The following is a 19,852-nucleotide window of genomic DNA, read 5'->3' on the forward strand; positions in this document are numbered from 1 at the left end:
TAAATCTTCATGTCAAAACTAGACTATTGCTTTGAACCATATAAAAGTCCAAATGTCGATGCTACAAAAGAAAAGAATATGTGATGAACATGTTAGGCAGCATTCCACATCAAAAATTCTGTTTTTATCATTTACCTACTCGAGGAGGAGCAGGAATTAAGCTTGGGGATGCTGATACATCTCCAACGTATCTATAATTTTATATTGTTCCATGATGTTATATTACCAATTCTTGGACGTTTTACAATCATTTTATAGCAACTTTATATCATTTTTTGGACTAACCTATTGACATAGTGCTCAGTGCCGATTGTTGTTTTTTGCTTGTTTTTTACTTTGCAGAATATCATTACCAAGCGGAGTCCAAACGCAGCGAATTTTTTTGGAGATTTTTTCTAGACCAGAAGACACCCAGTGGGCCAAAGAAGTACCAGAGGGGAGGCTCGAGGGGAGCACAACCCACCAGGGCACGCCTAGAAGCCAAGTCGCGCCCAGGGGGTTGTGCCCACCTCGGAGCCCCCTGCACCGCCTCTTCGCCCTATAAATTGCCAAATATTCTAGAAATCCTAGGGCGGTCTACGAAAAATAATTCCAGCTGCCACAAGTTCCAGAACCACGAGATCCAATCTAGACACCATCATGGAGGGGTTCCTCAGCCTCATTGGTGCCTCTCGATGATGCGTGAGTAGTTCACCATAGAACTACGGGTCCGTAGACAATAGCTAGATGGCTTCTTCTCTCTTATTGATTCTCAATACAATGGTCTCTTGGAGATCTATTTGATGTAACTCTTTTTGCGGTGTGTTCGTTGGGATCCGATGAAGTTTGAGTTTATGACCAGATCTATAACCATGAAAGTTATTTGAGTTTTCTTGATCTCTTATATTTATGATTACTTATAGCCTCGTATTTCTTCTTCGAATCTTTGGTTTAGTTAGGCCAACACTACTGCAGGATGCTGCTAACGCGACACTACGATCAGAGACCCTTCGACGAAACTGTGTGCGATGCCATAATCACAAACAGTGGTGCAAAATAACTGTCAAAAAAGGTGCAAAACATTTGCGATGGAGGATGCATTAAACACGGTTCAGATTTTCGTTGCGTGTGCGATGCAGGGCATACGGTTCAATTCAATCAACCATTTGCGATGAGGAGGAACAAAACAAACGGGCAGACAGATGAAGGTGTGCGCAATGTACAGCATACGGTTCACTCAGATGAACTATTTGTGATTAGGCAACACAAAAGAAACGGCCAGCAAGATCAAAGGTGTGTGCGATATACGGCATGCGGGTCACTCGGATGAACGGTTTGCGTTGAGACATGAGAACAGAAACGGTTCAAATGAACAAGATGTGTGTGATACGAGGCAAACAAGTCTGTAATCAGAAACGTGTGCGAAGACCAATAAGAACACAGACGATTACTGCTAACAAGCCATGTGTGTTGTGAGCAAACGATTGCTGGTATACAATTGTGATTGATTGGTGAAAACATCACCGACGGGTTCCATTGTTTGGTCCATGTGCGATGTGATTTTCTTTGTCCGCACACCATCTACACTCTGTCTACAGAGCATCAACATATATACTTAAAAAGACAGCATTGCATAACCAAATTAAGCATACAATTACACAAGTGACTACACACATAATATTTGCACACACCAAAGTAAGCAATTACATGCATACTAAAGTAGGAGAAACGAGGATCTAATCATCTACTTATTGTTGCGACAACGCTTGCCATTGCTCTGCTTCCGGCTGGATCCCTGGCCGTTTTGGGGAAGGAGGCAGTTTCTCATGTCAACGATCCGCCTATACATGTCGTAGCACGTGTACGCCTCCTCGGCCGCGTACACGACGTGAGCTTTCTCGAGTTCCTCCATCCAGGGCGAGTGCTAGGCACGCTTGTCTTTGTTGCACGAATCCTTGATGTCTCTATAGTAGGGGTCGATGATGCCTCGGCGAGGTGAACCAGTGAGTCCTTCTCATGCTCCTTGCTGCCCAGATCTTGTATTGTCCCTGGATGTCGACAAGATTCTGGCAGGCGATGCCCGAACTCTCGACCGCCTTTACATCGCTGGTGATGTCCACCGTAGCGAGCATGTAGTGGGGGCTGTTGACAAACCTGGCGAAATGCTCGCAAGGCCTTGTGGCCAGGTTGTAGTGGTAGACGAGGACGTGGTGGCGCACGCACATCTGGGTGACGGCGACCTTGGGACGAGACCCAGCACGAGCGCGGGTGTACTCGAGGTTGAACCCGACCACCTTGTACTTCTCCTCGGCAAGCAACAGCTCCATGATGTGGATGGAGTGCTCCACCCAGACCGGATCGTTGGTGTACACCACCGAGAGGTCCATGAACCTTCTGTGGGTGTCCACCACAGCACGCATGGTGAACTGCTGCTCATCGGCAGCCGCTCAGAGCGCCATTGGAGCCGCGCAGGATACCCTCTATGAATTTCTCGTGGTGGGTGTGCTTCTTGCAATGGTGGGGCGCGATCGAAAGGTTGAAGAGACAGAAAGGTAGGTTAAATGGCCGATGTAATAAATGGGGCCGACTGGCCTGTAATCATCATGTCTTGTCACGGCGTTCATAGCGGAGGATTCTAGAATCCAGTGCACGCTTGACAACACCACACCCCAGGCGTGGGCTCGAAGAGGCGCCAAATGTATCATCGGTGAGCCTGTTCCCGCGCTACCTCGCTGTTTACCGCGCAAGCTTCCCGCCCGGCTAGTTTGGCCATGCGTTGGCTAGAAGAGGGACAAATCGTGGGCATTTATTGGCAAAAAGCTTTGTAAAAATGAAGTGTGTGGAATGACTTCGGTCATAAGTTTACCCTTGGGTGATGAGGTCAAAGTTACACGGAAGGGTGATGATGGACACTAGAGTGCGATAATTAATTCTGCGCTCTACAGTGCACACGATGGAAGAAACCAACTATGTGCAATAATGTCGAAGATCACAGTCGAGTTAGCTATACAGATCGTGTGCTGTGAGATCGACAAGGTAAACTGATTGGAGAATGGTTAATAAAATCTAAGACCATTGCATATTAAGGTCAAAATAGTGCTAGCTATATACGAGTCTCATACGATGCCATTTCGACGATTGTACCACAAAAGCTCAAAATGTGACAAGGTTCAAATTCCAGAGTTATATGGCTCAAATTCGAAGATTACAAGGTTCAAACTGATATTAGAAATGAAATTCAGCTCATCAGCTGCAAACGCTCGCACTGATGCACTGAACATCACTAGTAGAAAAGGGCCCATTTGTCCTGGTTCATAAGGCCCATCTGTCCCGGTTGGGGAACCGGGACTAAAGAGTCGTTACTAATGCCCTAGGCCTTTAGTCCCGGTTCTTATACAAACCGGGACAGATGGGCCTCCACGTGGCTGCTCCGGCGAGCCCAGGCAGGAGGGCCTTTGGTCCCGGTTGGTAGCACCAACCGCGACCAATAAGCTTCCACGTGTCAGCATTTCAGCGGCTGGTTTTTTGAAAGGAGGTGGTTTAGGGGTTTTGGGGGTTAATTGAGGTTGGTATAGGTAGCTAATAGAGAGATGTGTCCTCTCTTATCTCCGTGCTACTGCTACTGCTATGCCTTAACATGACTTAGATTGAAGTGGGGCGACATGTGGTGCATGTCGAAAGTAATACTAATCCTAACTTGATCAAGTTTGGATTGTACTACTTTTGACATGCACCACATGCATGTTGCCTTCACTTCAATCCAATCCATGTTCATTTCATCCACAGATATATAATAACTCTTCATGCTCGCATCATGCATCATCATAATAACAAGTCCTACTAATCATCATCATACAACTTCTACTCATTATTAATAACAAGTCATACGATCATCATCGTGATAGTCATCGAACCAACCCTACTTTGTTCTTAGCACATGAACATCAGTATTAGGTAGGACCTAAATACCCTCTTTAAGGTAAAATAGCATAAAACAATATAGACCCTGACTCTCCATTATGGAGAATGGAGATCATCCTGTCTCCAATTCTTGCGCTTCGCTTCCTTTTGCTTCCAAGAACCTCCTTACGACTGTCCATACATTTTTTCCATTTATTGATTAGCATGTCTCCACTTCTTTGAGAAATCCGGTATGGACAGTTGAGATTCGTAGGATGACCTGGATATATGTTCAAAACATGAAGGCTGCCATTCTGATACATCAAATGAGGCACACAATCCTCTGGGATTCTTTGTTGAAAAACATAGTAATAACTTCATAGTTAGCAATGATGTACTAGTTTTAGAAGTATGCAAAAGATGCACGGATGTCGTAATAGTAAAATATCTTACCAGGGTATCTCCATGGTAGTTACCGTAGTTCAACACGTGCACTAGTGGCACGTATTGACCATAATGTTGAGGAGTTTGATTGTAGATATTGTAATTCTCAATATCAGTACAAAATCCGGCCAAATGATTTTTCTCCTGATAAGTTAATTCGGAGCCATTGGTGTAGTGGGTTTTGTCTACCGTGTTCCGCACATTGTTTGAACAATCAAAATAAGCTGTCAATGGAAATAAGCTGTCAACTATTTTGAAATAAACAATATAAATTAGCTAATAGCTATGTTTGAGAAACTCACATAGCGGTAGAACTGGAGGCGTATCAACAAGGACCCAAATATCCATATTGTCTTGCTCGATTTCAGGATCACCAAGATCCATGGTGACAAGCATACCCTCATCAAAACCATACATCTTGCAAATGCTTCCCCATTTTTGCAACCAAAATGGGTTACGCTCTCAGCATTATATAGATTTACTTCAAAATACACTTCATGATGGGTCCTTAGGCGAATTTTCTTCGTTTCAAAATTTTCATGGTCTTCAAAATCCATCCTCTCCAAGACATAGCGTCTTGCATGGCATGGGATAAGCTATACTCGAATTGTAAAAGATGAAAATTACACGTTGAAATAGTTGAAGTCATGCTTAATTATGAAAAAAACACTTGTCACCGTTGCGTACCGTTTCAACATCGAAGGTCTCCTCGAGCTTAATGATGAAGCGCCGATCATCGTCCAGGTGAGGCCTGTCGCACAAACCTCGATCGTCGTGGCACCACCTACACTCCCACAGGAGACTTTCGTCGTTCGATGATGACATTTCCTATGTTCATAATTCAAAGATTAAACTTGTACAATTAAATATATGTACTACAAAAACTAAATTAGATCATTATTATTCATCACGGGTTGACTATCGGTTTGTCGAGTCTTTTCTTGAAAACTCTCAGCTCACGTGGTGTATACATTCGACCGTTGGTGATGGTCACTCCTCCATTTGTCCCCGAGTGCATTACACCAAAATGTCTAGAACACGGGAACGAAGGAGAAGCGACCCCCACGACAACAGTCGGGATTCTTCGTCCTCTCATATATATATATGGTGGAACTCTCCCTCACGGATTCCTCTCTGACATTTGCGACCGTCGGTGATGGTAGCTCCTCCTTTCGTTCCCGAGTGCATTACACCAAATTGTCTAGCACACGGGAACGAAGGAGAAGCTACCCCCATGACAACAGTCGGGATTCTTCATCCTCGCTTATTTTGAGAGTAATATCACCGCTTCTAAGGCTAGCTTTGAAACCTCACAATTTTTGTAAAGGGTCAGCCACTGAGAAGTCATGTATGGGGTTGACCCGATGACTTCCGATTACTCTGTCATCTGAAGTTCCAAAATAAAATTCAGCATTTTTGAAGCCTACTCCATTCTGTCGCAGGCGTCGGCGCTGATCAACAGACCATTTATTTTTGCGAAATAAATGTAGGGCAAACCTCATTTCCTTCAGCACTCTTGCTCTGAGAACAAAGAACCTGGCGAATATAATCTCCGGTAAGGTCCCTCGGTAGGAGTTCAATGTAGTTTCTGAGAGATGCAGATATAGGCATTCGGCGTGATTGTTATATTGTATCACATTATCCACCACTTGGGCTAATCTTATCTGCAAAATAAGAAAACGTGTTAGTGCCTAAATGCAGTTTTGAACATTACTACAGGCCTAGCTATTTGGTTTGCAGGATTTGTAAAATGCACTAACATGCCATCTTCGATATGACATGATTAACATGGGCATTTGATTGCATTCTAGAAAAATGTAGCCTTCTTCACAAGAGGTTGGAGTGGATGAAAAGTTCCCTATGAAAACTAGTACAGATGAATCGAAAGGAGAAATGCTTATTGATTGTAACTATATGGATCAAGCAACCAATATGGGGGGGCATGTATGTACTGAAATCCTCCAAAAGAACCTTCAGAAATCGTAGTACATTGTCATTTTAAACTTGGAAAAAGGTGTCACAAATTGAACTCCCTTATGGTTAACATTTAACAGGAAAGGAACATCACCTCGATATATAGCTTCTCCAGGCACGGAAAGCATATCAGGAAACTGACAACTTGCTCCAGGTCGGGCCTGACAGATTCTAGTGCCAAGACCTTCACTTTGCGCAGTTTCGGGGTCAAGCTTGTCGGAATCATTTTCTGAATGACAGACAAACAAACATCTTCAAAATTAGAAATAATGTTAATTTGTAGAAGGAGAGGTAGAAGGCGGCTGTTGTACCTGAACGTGTGTGGATCCAATAACAAGTTCGGAGTATTTGTTAGACGATTAGCCCACCACTGTCAATTTTGGCGTAGAAATGACATTGATTCTTGTTGGACCTTCTTGATCAACTATAAGTAATCTCTCAAGTGCAGGTGTGTCCTGGATGACCGTACCGTGGTCCACCTTTTGTGATGTCTTCCTGCCGCACCAACAACACACATAAATAGTCCGGAGAGTCATGGAGGTAATGTCGAAGGTACTCAAACCATTGATCGCCTGCAGACGAAGGTACTCGAGTGCAGTACAGCCACGGAGCAGGCGCTCCATGTCACCCTTTGAGAGGCAGACGACGACTAGCTCGAGGTGCTTTAGTCATGGTAGAATAAGAGCGGGCGCGTCATTAAGGGGCGGGAAATGGCAGTTCTTGAACTTGGCAACGCGCAGCGTGGGCGCGAGGCGGAGTGCGGACGTTGGCAGCGACCGCATATGCCCATCATCAAAAGTGAGCTCCTCGAGCTGATCTAGGGCGGGGGATCGGAACCAGTTGTCAAGCTTGGCTCGGTCATTGCCATTGGAATGGAACTTTCCCATTCTAAGGCCTTTGGTTGGGCCAAGGTGACTGCCGAGGATCTTGGAGAACGCATCCAAGCTTTTGCGATAGGCATGGCAGAGTTCGTGGGTGTCGATGAGGTTGAGAGGGCTGGAGTTCCATGGGGGGCGCCACCGCCGGGAAAGGAGGGTTGTCCGTGCCCCATATTTCATTGGGAGGAGGGAGATGATGACTCTGATCATATCACCGGGGAGGCTGCTGATTAATTCTAGGCCTGCTGGAGTCGCTTGCGGTTCTAGCTTGCCCCGCCTCTGCTTGTTGGCAGCCCCATTCTCCACCTCCGGAGTCTCCTTGTCAGCGGCGCTTTCTGATAGAAATGGGAGTACAGGGAATCAATCGAAAAGTGTATTGGTAACTAGAAGTTATTAGGTAGGAATATAGTAAGATAAGGGAATAACAATTGGTTGCTTAAATACTACACATTCATTTGACATTGCTGGGTAAGTCAACATATGCAGATAGTTGAAAAGAAAACTTACTTCGAAAAACTCTGGATGGATGATTTTGTCGGGGAAGTTAGCATATATCTAATGACCAGGCCCTTCTACGTGCAGTGCAATTTTAGTGCCAGCTTTCAGTACGTAAAACTTTGCAATTCCATTCCAAAAGCCAGTGCCAAAATAGAAGTCACCACGTTCGTCAAGTCTTACAATAGCAACGATTGAAAATCCATGGTTTGTGTGCAGTATGACATTCGTGGAGCCTTGATGTATGTAAAGGGAAAACTTGTGCACTACATAATCTGTTGCATAGCGAGGGATGTCCTGCAGAAAATGATAGGATTTTTAAAGAAAATATGGTAACATTCAAATATGGGCCCAAATTGAAAGAACTATACAGTAGTTGAAATCGAAGGAAAAAATTCTATAATTAAACAGATAGGGTAAACATGATGTCATGGAAATATGAGAGGAGTCGAAAGAACAATACATCATTCATTTGCCTAATATAGAAATAAGAGGGGGAAAATCCCCTTTGACGTATATGGTGCATGTGGCACCTTTTATCCAAATGTAGCAATATTTAGAATATGTTCAGGAAAGTAGGCCATGCCAACCGATTTAGGGTGAGATTGAACATACCGCCACGCGCGTCCTCAAGTTATCTGGTACGATGAGATGGAATCTCTGGCAGCGGTCGCCAAGTCCTGAAGTGTCGGCGTACTGTACATTCTATGAATGAAAGAAAACCCTCAAATCAGCTCGAATAAAAATGAATTCACAGCCATTTCCACTGGGTGATTAAAGGAGGCAGATGAACTGGGATAAGAGATGAGATAATATCTCGTTAAATTAGTTACCTTGTCATCCATGAGAAAGAACCCTTAGTACGACAGCTTCCCAGATCGAGCAGAGCTGGGCCGATCGCGAGCAGCGTCGAGAAAGTCGATGGCGATAGGTGGCGGCAAGTGGAAGTGGCGAAATGCGGTGGGCTTTGCCGGCAGCCTGCCGGCGGCGGCAGTCGTCGACCTAAGTGTTTACCGCCGCGATAGGCGGTGCCATGGCATAGACACGGAGGAGCTTGTGCAGGTGTGAATGGGGAACGTACCGGAGGGGCCGAGGGGGTGGCGGGCGGGGTGAGGGTTTTTGTGACGTGGGGATGGTGAGGGTTTTCTTTTTTCTTTTTTTGAATTGGGTGGTGAGGGTTTTCTGTCCCACAAAGAATTTTGGGGGCGACGGTTTGCTAGAGCGAACGTGTGTGATTGACGCAACAGGCAAAATGATAGTCATTGCACACGGTTCCAATTTTGGGAACTGTGTGTGATTGACGTACTACCTCCGTCCTGGTTTATTTGTCCCCCGTTGTAAAAAAATTACCAAAATTTGGCGAAATATTTAACATACTCAGACATACATAATAAGCGTACACGTACATAAGCATAGTTCAACCATAAGTACATAGTTCAACCGTCATTAAGCATACTCAAGCGTACATAGTTCGATCCATCCCACATCTCATCTCACATGCGGCCGGCACGATCCTGAAGCTTCTCCAGGTACTCGGCGTACGCGTCGTGCGCCACCCTGCGAGACTACTCCTGCTTAAAGGAGCCAACGGCCCGTCCTCCTGCATGCGCCAGAACACTTAGATACGCCTCATGAATGTTGTGGTTGCAAAATGGGCATCCATAGCCGTCGTTCCAGGTCCTAATACGCCTGTTATGCATTCCCGTATAAAGCTCCCTTAGGAGTCGCCTCTTGTAACTCCTCTGGGCATCTTCATCCTCGCTTTCCACATCGTCAGACATCACCTATACCTATAGTAAAACAAATTTGGCATCAAATCACTGATTACATGCCGTGAGGTAGGATTAGGAATTTATGGCTATTTATTTATACATATTCAGAGATTATGGTTTGATTTTTAAGTACAGTCGTCTATGTATAGACCAATCTTGAAGAAAATAATGGCACAGACATATGTAGGTCATTCAAAATCAATTGTCAAGTCCTGGATAGGAATTATTAGCACGAACACTAACCCTAGTCGGATTACTAGCAGAAATCATTTGCACAGATGAAACAACTAATCACTTATCACCCGTACCATTCAAACAATCAATACACTACACGGATCTAACGAAACTTACTCAGATTTCATGGATTGGGAGAACATAACCAAAGGATTTCTATTCCAAAAAGGGGGAGGCAGGAGTAACCAGAGAAACCCTATGATATATTTGACACGTAAATGGGTATAGATGAGTAACCAGTTGTCCGCGTCGTCGGATTCATCGCCGGAGTGGTCCTCAGAGTCGTTGCCGGAGTGGTCGTCGGAGTCGGTGTGGAACTCCGCCTCCAGCCGTGGATGCTCGACGCCGTCGGCGACGTCGGTGACGTCAGGGTGCAGTGATAACTCGCCGGCGGTGATGGCAACCTCTGTCTCCATCTCCATGCTGTGCTCCGGTGCTTTTGCAGCCTCGGCGTCGCCACTCCCTCCGATGGGGTGCTTCGGCGGCATCCTCATACACTGACGGCTTTGAGGACTGAGAGCGGCGTCGAGGATGCAAGCGGAGAGAGAGGATTGTGTGTGCGTAGCGAGCATGGGGGGTGCGGCCGCTCGGGCACACCATTAATATGGAGTAGTGGGAGTCGTGGGAGAGAGGCGGGCGGCGGTCAAACCGATGGCTAACCTCCTGGTGAGCCTGCGCACCGGACTGCTGGCATGCCTACCAAAGTTTCAGACAGCTACTCGCACGCCTCCCGATGACACTGCGCAGAGAGCACGCCTCCGTCAATTCACACACCTGCACGCACGCCTCCCCAACTGCCTGCGCGGCGGACTGCTCACATGCGTCCCGTCAACTCACGCCTGCTCGCACGCCACACGGGTCGGGTGGCGGCACCTATATTGTTTTTCTATTTGGATGATTAATGTTGCCGCTGTATTGCTTAACCGAAGGATGGCACATATCCATTTTTGGTCTAACACTCACGGTTCGAATAAATAATCCATTTGGGATATTGGTTCCCAATTATTAATAATCCCCCGTCTGTAATTAGATAAAGATTACATCAAAACTGGTCTAAAATTTGACAAAAAAAAGTACAATGCCACTTTGTATTGGTGTCCATATGACAACACAATAAGTCTCATGAACTTCAAATAAGTTTTGGATGTACTAGATTTTATAAATCAAGATTCTCAACGTTTGAAGTTTGTTGCACGGGGAGTAAACATGCACCCAGTGAGACACATGTGTTTTTGCAATCCATTTTGGTGCACTCTCACGTGTGCATGTAGCTCAAATTTGATTTTTGCACATTATACCCATAGAAAATCAATCAATCAATGTACTAAAATGTCTTAATGATCTCTGTGATTTTTGTGAAATTAAAACGTCCCTCCTTTGGTAACATGTATGTGCACCGCGGGACAATTAATTTAACATGCATCGTAGTTGTGGTGGATTCGCGGTGTGTGGGTCTGGGGGTGGCGGGTGGCTCGCAGTACACTACGAGTTGTGAGCCACCGTGTCGGTTGGCCATTTTGTTTGACAGGCTGGTGCCACATCAGAGCCGTGAAATCGTTATTTAAAACATTACACAACCCTTTCATACATAAATGGTTTGGCCACATGCAGTCGATGGTTGTCCTACATGACACTCGATACTCGCGTGTGACGCTTTTTGTGGGCCCCCGAGGTCGTCGTCCATCACTTTGACCAACAGCTGGCAGTGAGGTTAATTTGACCATCAAGGTAGAATATTTTTTGTTTGTGTTATGGTGGTATATAGTACGCGTCGAAGAGGTGGGAGGGGACTAGCATATATACTATACGTATGCGTCCGTGAACAAGTACACCTCACTCAGTGTCGGGACTTTTTGGTTACCGAGGCACGTGCCACATCAAAATTGTGAAATTGGTTATTCAAACATCACACAACACCTTTTTGGGCCACATGCATATATATCCTAGTTAGGTCACTCACGTGTGACGCTTCCATCTGTGGGCCCACGAGGCCATCGTCGATGCATGCATGCATGCATCACTTTGACCTACATCGGGTGAGGTTAATTAATTTCACCATCGATGAGCATTCTTTTGGTTGTACATATATTACGGCAGCAGCATATAGTATGCGGTGAAGAGGGGGGAAGGGCACCATCATATGTAGTACGCTTTATATGAACCTCGCTCTGTGTGGGTGCATGGTTTACAGTTGTTGAGGCATGTGGCACATCAAAGTTGTGCATTTTGGGTATTTGATACGTCTCCAACGTATCTATAATTCATGAAGTATTCATGCTATTATATTATCCATCTTGGATGTTTAATGGGCTTTACTGTGCACTTTTACATTGTTTTTGGGACTAACCTATTAACCGAGAGCCGAGTGCCAGTTTCTGTTTTTTCCCTTGTTTCAGTGTTCCGCAGAAAAGGAATATCAAATGCGGTCCAAACGGAATGAAACCTTCGGGAGAGTTATTTTTGGAACGGAAGCAATCCAGGGGACTTGGAGTACACGTCAGGGAATCAACGAGGAAGGCACGAGGCAGGGGGGGCGCGCCCACCCCCTGGGCACGCCCTCCACCCTCGTGGGCCCCTCGTGGCTCCCCTTACCGACTTCTTTCGCCTATATATATCCATATACCCTAAAACCTTCAGGGAGCAGAATAGATCGGGAGTTCCGCCGCCGCAAGCCTCTGTAGCCACCAAAAACCAATCGGGACCCTGTTCCGGCACCCTGTCGGAGGGGGGAACCCTCACCAGTGGCCATCTTCATCATCCCGGCGCTCTCCATGATGAGGAGGGAGTAGTTCACCCTCGGGGCTGAGGGTATGTACCAATAGCTATGTGTTTGATCTCTCTCTCTCGTGTTCTTGAGGTGGTACGATCTTGATGTATTGTGAGCTTTGCTATTATAGTTGGTTCTTATGATGTTTCTCCCCCTCTACTCTCTTGTAATGGATTGAGTTTTCCCTGTGAAGTTATCTTATCGGATTGAGTCTTTAAGGATTTAAGAACACTTGATGTATGTCTTGCGTGGGATACCCGTGGTGACAATGGGGTATTCTATTGATTCACTTGATGTATGTTTTGTTGATCAACTTGCGGGTTCCGCCCATGAACCTATGCATAGGGGTTGGCACACGTTTTCGTCTTGACTCTTCGGTAGAAACTTTGGGGCACTCTTTGAAGTACTTTGTGTTGGTTGAATAGATGAATCTGAGATTGTGTGATGCATATCGTATAATCATACCCACGGATACTTGAGGTGACATTGGAGTATCTAGGTGACATTAGGGTTTTGGTTGATTTGTGTCTTAAGGTGTTATTCTAGTACGGACTCTATGATAGATCGAACGGAAAGAATAGCTTCGTGTTATTTTACTACGGACTCTTGAATAGATCGATCAGAAAGAATAACTTTGAGGTGGTTTCGTACCCTACCATAATCTCTTCGTTTGTTCTCCACTGTTAGTGACTTTGGAGTGACTCTTTGTTGCATGTTGAGGGATAGTTATATGATCCAGTTATGTTATTATTGTTGAGAGAACTTGCACTAGTGAAAGTATGAACCCTAGGCCTTGTTTCCTAGCATTGCAATATCGTTTGTGCTCACTTTATGGGGCAATATTTTCAGATTACAAAAACCTATATCTACCATCCATATTGCACTTGTATCACCATCTTGTAACAGCCCCAAAATTGGGTTATCAATTTTTGTGTTGTTATTCCTTCCTGGCACTCATTTTCAAAATCTTTTTCCTGAGTTTGTTGGATGACTCTGATGATTCTTGTCATTTTCAACCTTTCAAAACCTTGCTTATGTCTTTTTAGTGGGCAAGACCTCATTTGCATCAGCTCAAATCCTCTCAAACCCTAATTCCAAATTTTTGGAATTTGGATAGGTCCTTTGTGCTTACAAAGGAGCCATCATTTTCCTTGATCTGTTGATCCTCCCAATTGTTCCCAGAGATCATCCTATCTATCTGAAACTTGGATATGCAAAAATATTGCTAAGTCCCATGCAATATTTTTGAATTGTGATTTATTCCTTTTCTTGCCTTTCTGAGGAATAAAAATCCAAAGGCATAGCTGGCCATCTCCTAAATTCATTAGAATTGGTGGAGTTGATACTTATGCCTAATCCAAGCTCTGGCAAGTATATTGGCAATAATTAAATAAGGAAAATTGCCTTTTCCTATTTAATGCCAATATTGCAATTCTGTCATTTTCCAAAGGAACTACTATTTTTATAGCAGAGAAAATTCCCACATAAATTGTGGAGCTTGTCCTTGCTATATATTCACTAGTTCCATCCTAATCTCATGTTCCTCAGTTCAAAAACTTGGCACATGATCCAATGCAAGTTTCTGCCTTCTCTGAAATTTTGCAAAGGAAGTGCTTTATTCCTAATTCCTATGGAGCTGCAATTTGGCAGGGTGATTAACATGGTTAAATAACCCATGGATGCCAAATATGAGCTCAATACATTCATCCTAGCTGCCTGTGCAATTTTTCGAAGTTTCTGACCAGAATACAACTTTGTGAAGGAAGTACCTTCATAGAGTTTCCAAATGGGATGAAGCTTTTCCATCCTATTCTATATATCAAATCATTAGCCTACACCCAAATTCAGTTCATTTCATTGAACTATGTGAGCACAGGAGCAATTCTTGTTTTTTGTCCAAATTTTCAGTTTGTGAAGCAAGTGTATTTTATCTTGCTCCATTATGGCTGATAATTTTCCCAGGATTTCTCCTATCTATATGATCCATCTCCACAAGATTTGGGCTCATTTCATCTAGCCAATTGCCCTGAGGATTTTTCTGAAGTTTTTGGACAGAAATGATAGCTGTGAAGGAAGTACCATTTTGGTAAGTCCAGTTGGTATGAACTTTTTACAACATCATTGTATGTCCAAATCATCAAGCTTTGCCAAGTTTTAGCGCAATTCATCACTCCTAGTGAGTTCTTCTTCCTCATTCAGTTTCTGGGTCAGATTTGGTAGTTGTACAGCAACTATGGTAAATAGTTGTCCAAATTACCACAAAACTCCGAGGACCGTAGTCCTTTCTACCCTAAGCCGCCCAGACAACAAATTTACCTTTTATGCTCTCTGGTTTACTCTCTAGAGTGTGGTAAAGTTTGTAGCAGTAAACTTGTGGAGCTTGGTTTACTCAGCTCCATTTGGCTCTGCACGATCCTTTACCGTAGTAACACTCTCTATTCGAAGGACTACGCGGTAGACATGAGATGGCATCAGTAAAAACTCCAGAGCGCGCCATGTCAGTGGTGACTACGAGGTCAGCCAGCCAAAACGGTGGTCTAGCCACTGTTCTCATCGGCAGCGCTGCTCCGATCGTCTCTGGCCTCACCATTAATGCCCAACAGCTCGCCCTCGACGTCGTCTTCCCCCTGGACCTCTGGCCCCCTTCGTTTTCTTTTCCGGCGAGCCGTGCCAAGGACCAAACACTACGCCACTGTGGCCATCATCTTCTTCCTCGCCCATGTCCGTTTCCTCCTCTCGTCCGCGAGCTTTACTCGATTCCGTGAGCCTCTGGCGCTCGTGCGCACCCTCCTCGTCGCCTTCCCGCTGCTTCCCGTGAGTCCCTGATCTTGATCGTACACATTTGCGTGTATGATTAGTGTACTGTCGAATTGGGGGCGTCACAAGTTGGTATCAGAGCCGACTGCCTGTAGGAATCCCCCTTTCCAACTCCTTGGCCGAAGTTGAGTCTAGTCTTTGAAAAAACGGTTTTATTAACATGGCTGTGTGGCTTACGGGCCCACGTCGCCATTGGATGGTATTAGGATCTTTTTACTCCTCGTCTATACTCTGGGACTCTGACCTCTCGTCTATTCGGGTTAAACGGTTTTGCTAACTCTAACTCTAGGTTCTCGTAAATACTTTCTCCCGAAGAGCCCTCACTCCAGATGATTGCTCGGTGCACCAAAATATTTTGAAGATACTCTTCGATGTTTTCGCGAGACCCTTATACGCTTCGCCATTGCGATCCCTACCACCGATAAATCCTTATGAGTAACTACCTAGGTCGTCGTTCATACCTTCATCCCCAGTTGCTCTTGTTATTACAAGATGCCCCGAATTACTCTCTGTTGTCCTAAGAATCCGTTGAGCCTACTGCCTTGCAGTTCTTTTCCACATGAATACCCCTGCGGATAATTACTCGCGCTTGCCGAGTATCCGTTCACCCACAGCTGATCTTTGTTTCACAAAATTCTTTGGAATATTATCCGATCTTCCGAAAATCCTTAGAAACCTATTACTCTTGCTCCTCCTTGTCTGCTTGCATGGTGGATGTGTTCCATATGTCTGGCAATATTCAGTAGTATCCTTTGTCATCTTTAATTTTGAGCATTTGATTCGATATGTTTGTGAATGCTCACAATCCACAATCACATTTAGAATTCTTCCCTTCGGCTTAGACATCACCCCTGACATGAGCTGGTGTTCGACAAATCAAACCTTGATTGATTGTCGATCTATGTCTTTTCAACTTACCTGTCTTTGATCAGAACCTCTGCTTCTGACCCACCGTTTTGGAAATCATATTTCCTTTGCATTTGAGCTGTGAGTTAGTCAGTTGTTTCTATAATCTGATATCCTTGCATTCTTTCTTCTTCTGGGTGAGTATCGATGCTCACATCAGATCCCTTGTGGACCACCAGATCATTTGTTGGGTTTTATCCGACGGCGTCCCTCTTATTCAGTAACATTGTGAGCTTTTCCTCGGATAAATAATGCCTTTGGTAAATTGTATCCCCCGCTCTTGTCAGCCATACTCTACTTCCGGGCTTGAGTTATTTTACTCATGAAGTTTGTGGTATATGTTCCTAAAATGCCCCAGTGGGTTGGACTTATGTCTTCCCTAAATCCGTGTGAACCGGAAGGTTATGCGGGTTATGTCTACTAGTGTTTCTTCGGATAACATTTCAACGCTACAACTTCTTCGAATGCGAGAAGTGAATGGAAGGTTATGCATTGATGAAGTGGGAGTCGACCTTGAACCTTTGTGTTCATGCCCATGGACCCGATGTGGAACTTAACGTGGAAGCTTCTGGTAATAATATTAATCCCCTTGTGATAAGTTCATCTTGTATCTATATTGGTCCTTGCAACCGTGGTTCCGACCATGATTGATCTCCCTTGATTCCATTTCTCGGACAAGTTAAAGTACTTGTCTTCTTCAGATCGTTTAACCTGTCCAACCTCTACTTTGATCTACCTTCGGGTATTACCCTTTGGTATCTCAAGAATATCACGGAACTACATAACTTCTTATGAGTTCTTCCTCAACTGTTATTTCTCGCCGATTCAAAATTTTCCACGGGTTCTGAGTTGGTAGACACTCGAGGACACCAATAACTGATTCGAGTCTACACCAATAACTGATTCTTGTAACCTATCATACCTGAGCAGTGATAATTCCCTGCTTATGTAAACACCTTGGTGTACATTCTCTGTCAGTAAGACCTTGTTACTATTGTTGATAACATTCTGGTAGCCGCCAATGGACAAGAACTTTGCCTATTGGTCGGCCTTGCCTTGCGAGCAGGAAAATGGTTCTCTTCATCCCTCGCCCTTGGTACCAACATTGTTGCCAACATAACTGACAGTCTATGCTCTGACATGCCTTGCTATCAGCGCCCTTTTACTTTTAACTCACATGGTGGGTCCATAACCCACAGTTCCACAGTATCGAAACCTGACTCTCCTGTACAACCTTGACTCCGAAATATTCTTTGCACTTGGCTTCGTGTGTAAATTAGGAGCCACCTTCCTAGTGATCTATTCTGGTATTAGACGCAATACTTATTCCCATTGCTCTGAACCCCCTTTCACCCTCTATTTCAGGCAACGAACAATTGCCTACCCGCGAAGCTTCTTATTGCACCTTCTTACCTTGCTCTCGATGACTTACTTAAATTTCCACTCGAGGGATGCCTCTATTCCACGTTCACTAGGATAGCCCCCAGTTACCTATCATGTGTTGAGGTCCGTCCTTTCTGAGTCCTCCCCCCTACTACACCCCTTAAATCTCGGGACTAGATTTCTTGTAGTGGAGGAGAATTGTGATGCCCGGATAATTAAGCTACAGTAATCCTCTGCTAATGATGCCATGTCATCACTTTACTGTTGCTAATCCTCGCTTGATTCAAATCTTAATTCAAATTCAAATTCAAATTTAAGTCCAAAATTCAAAGTTCACAAACATGGAAACTAAAATGTTGATCATGTGACAAATATTCACTTCTTAATTTTGGTGGTAAACCAACATTTTGTAAAGTGTTTTAGTGCGCTAACATAAAATAAAACTGTAAAAGAAAACAGAAAAGGTTAAAGTTAAAATGTGAGAAAGAAAGAAAGAGAGAGCCCCCCCAATTGGGCCTCGGCCCAGCCGACTCCCAGGCCGCCAGGCCGGCCCAACCGCGCCCTCTACTAACCTCCCCTGGGTGCCTGAAACCCTAGCGTCACCCCACTCCCCCCTCACGCGATCCCCTCTCCCCACGATCTCCCCCACGCCTCTTCCCCCCCGATCTGGATCAGGGCTCGACCCCGACTGCCCCCGTCGCCGCGTCGGCCACGACACCGTCGCCGGACCTCCTCCCTGTCGCCGACCGTCGCTCGCCGGACGCCTCGCCTTCTTCCCCGAAGACTGCCACTGCCCCCTGGCGCCACCCCGGCTTCGCCGCTCGCTGTCGTCGGACCCCGGTGCCTTCGCCACCTCGTCGGCGTTGCCTCCCCGCCTCCCCATCGCCGGCCACCCCGAGCTTCCCCGAGCCCGCTGCCCTGTGCCCTACGTTCCCCTCGTGAGCGCCCCCCCTTTTCCCCTTCTCCCCGTCACAGGATCCGGCCCGCGCTCACACTCACCACACCCCGCCTCCCCCTCGCGCACGACCACGCGCGCGCTCACGCTCACCACGCCCCGCCTCCCCCTCGCGCACGACCACGCCCGCACTCACGCTCACCACGCCCCGCCTCCCCCTCTGCGGCCTGGCCGCGCCCGCACCGCGGCCGTCATCGCCCTGCGCCCAGACGTGCGCCCGCGCCTTCCCGCTAGCCCAGCCGCGCCCCGCGCCATCCCGCTCATTCCATGGCCTCGCCTCCCCGCGTGTTGCGCTTGCCGGCCGCATCCTGGCCGTGCCCGCCGTTGCTAGCCGGCGTTGTCCACGCGCGCGACGCCGCGCCCGACGCTGCTTGCTGCTCCCTGCGCCGCCGCCTGCTGCAGCTCTGCCGGCCGCGCCCGCCTCCACCCGCGCCTGCCCACCTCCTCCTCTCAGCGCCGCCGCCGCCCTCACGCGCCGGCTCCGCCCCACTGCCCCGCTGCGACACTCGGGGCCGCCAGCGGCCACGCCCGCGAGCCCTGTCAGGCTGCGCCCGCCCCGTAGCACGCGCCCGTTATCCCGATTGGCCACATGGGCATATGACAGTGGGCCTGCCTCTAAAAAGGAAAATAAAAGGGTTAATAAATAATAATTAATTAATTAATTAATCCTGTTAATTAACCTGTTTAACTATTTAACTAATTAGACTGTTAATTAGTATCAGTCTATGACAGAATGGACCCACGCGTCAGTTTGACCAAGTCAACTGACTGTTGACTGCTGACATCACCCTGATGTCATGCTGACGTCTGCTACCTCATGAGCACTGCGTTCGTTTTCCCTTGTAGAGGAAAGGGTGATGCAGCAAAGTAGCGTAAGTATTTCCCACAGTTTTTGAGAACCAAGGTATCAATCCAGTAGGAGGCTACGCGCGAGTCCCTTGCACCTACACAAACAAATAAATCCTCTCAACCAACGCGATAAGGGGTTGTCAATCCCTACACAGTCACTTACGAGAGTTAGATATGATAGATATGATAGATATGATATGATATTATTTTTGGTATTTTTATGATAAAGATGCAAAGTAAAATAAAAGCAATGGAAATAACTAAGTGTTCGAAGATTAATATGATGGAAAATAGACCCGGGGGCCATAAGTTTCACTAGTGGCTTCTCTCAAGAGCATAAGTATTTACGGTGGGTGAACAAATTACTGTTGAGCAATTGACAGAATTGAGCATAGTTATGAGAATATCTAGGTATGATCATGTATATAGGCATCACGTCCGAGACAAGTAGACCGACTCCTGCCTGCATCTACTACTATTACTCCACACATCGACCGCT

Source organism: Aegilops tauschii, chromosome 5 (genome assembly GCF_002575655.3).
Source record: "Aegilops tauschii subsp. strangulata cultivar AL8/78 chromosome 5, Aet v6.0, whole genome shotgun sequence".
Classification (NCBI taxonomy): Eukaryota; Viridiplantae; Streptophyta; class Magnoliopsida; order Poales; family Poaceae; genus Aegilops; species Aegilops tauschii.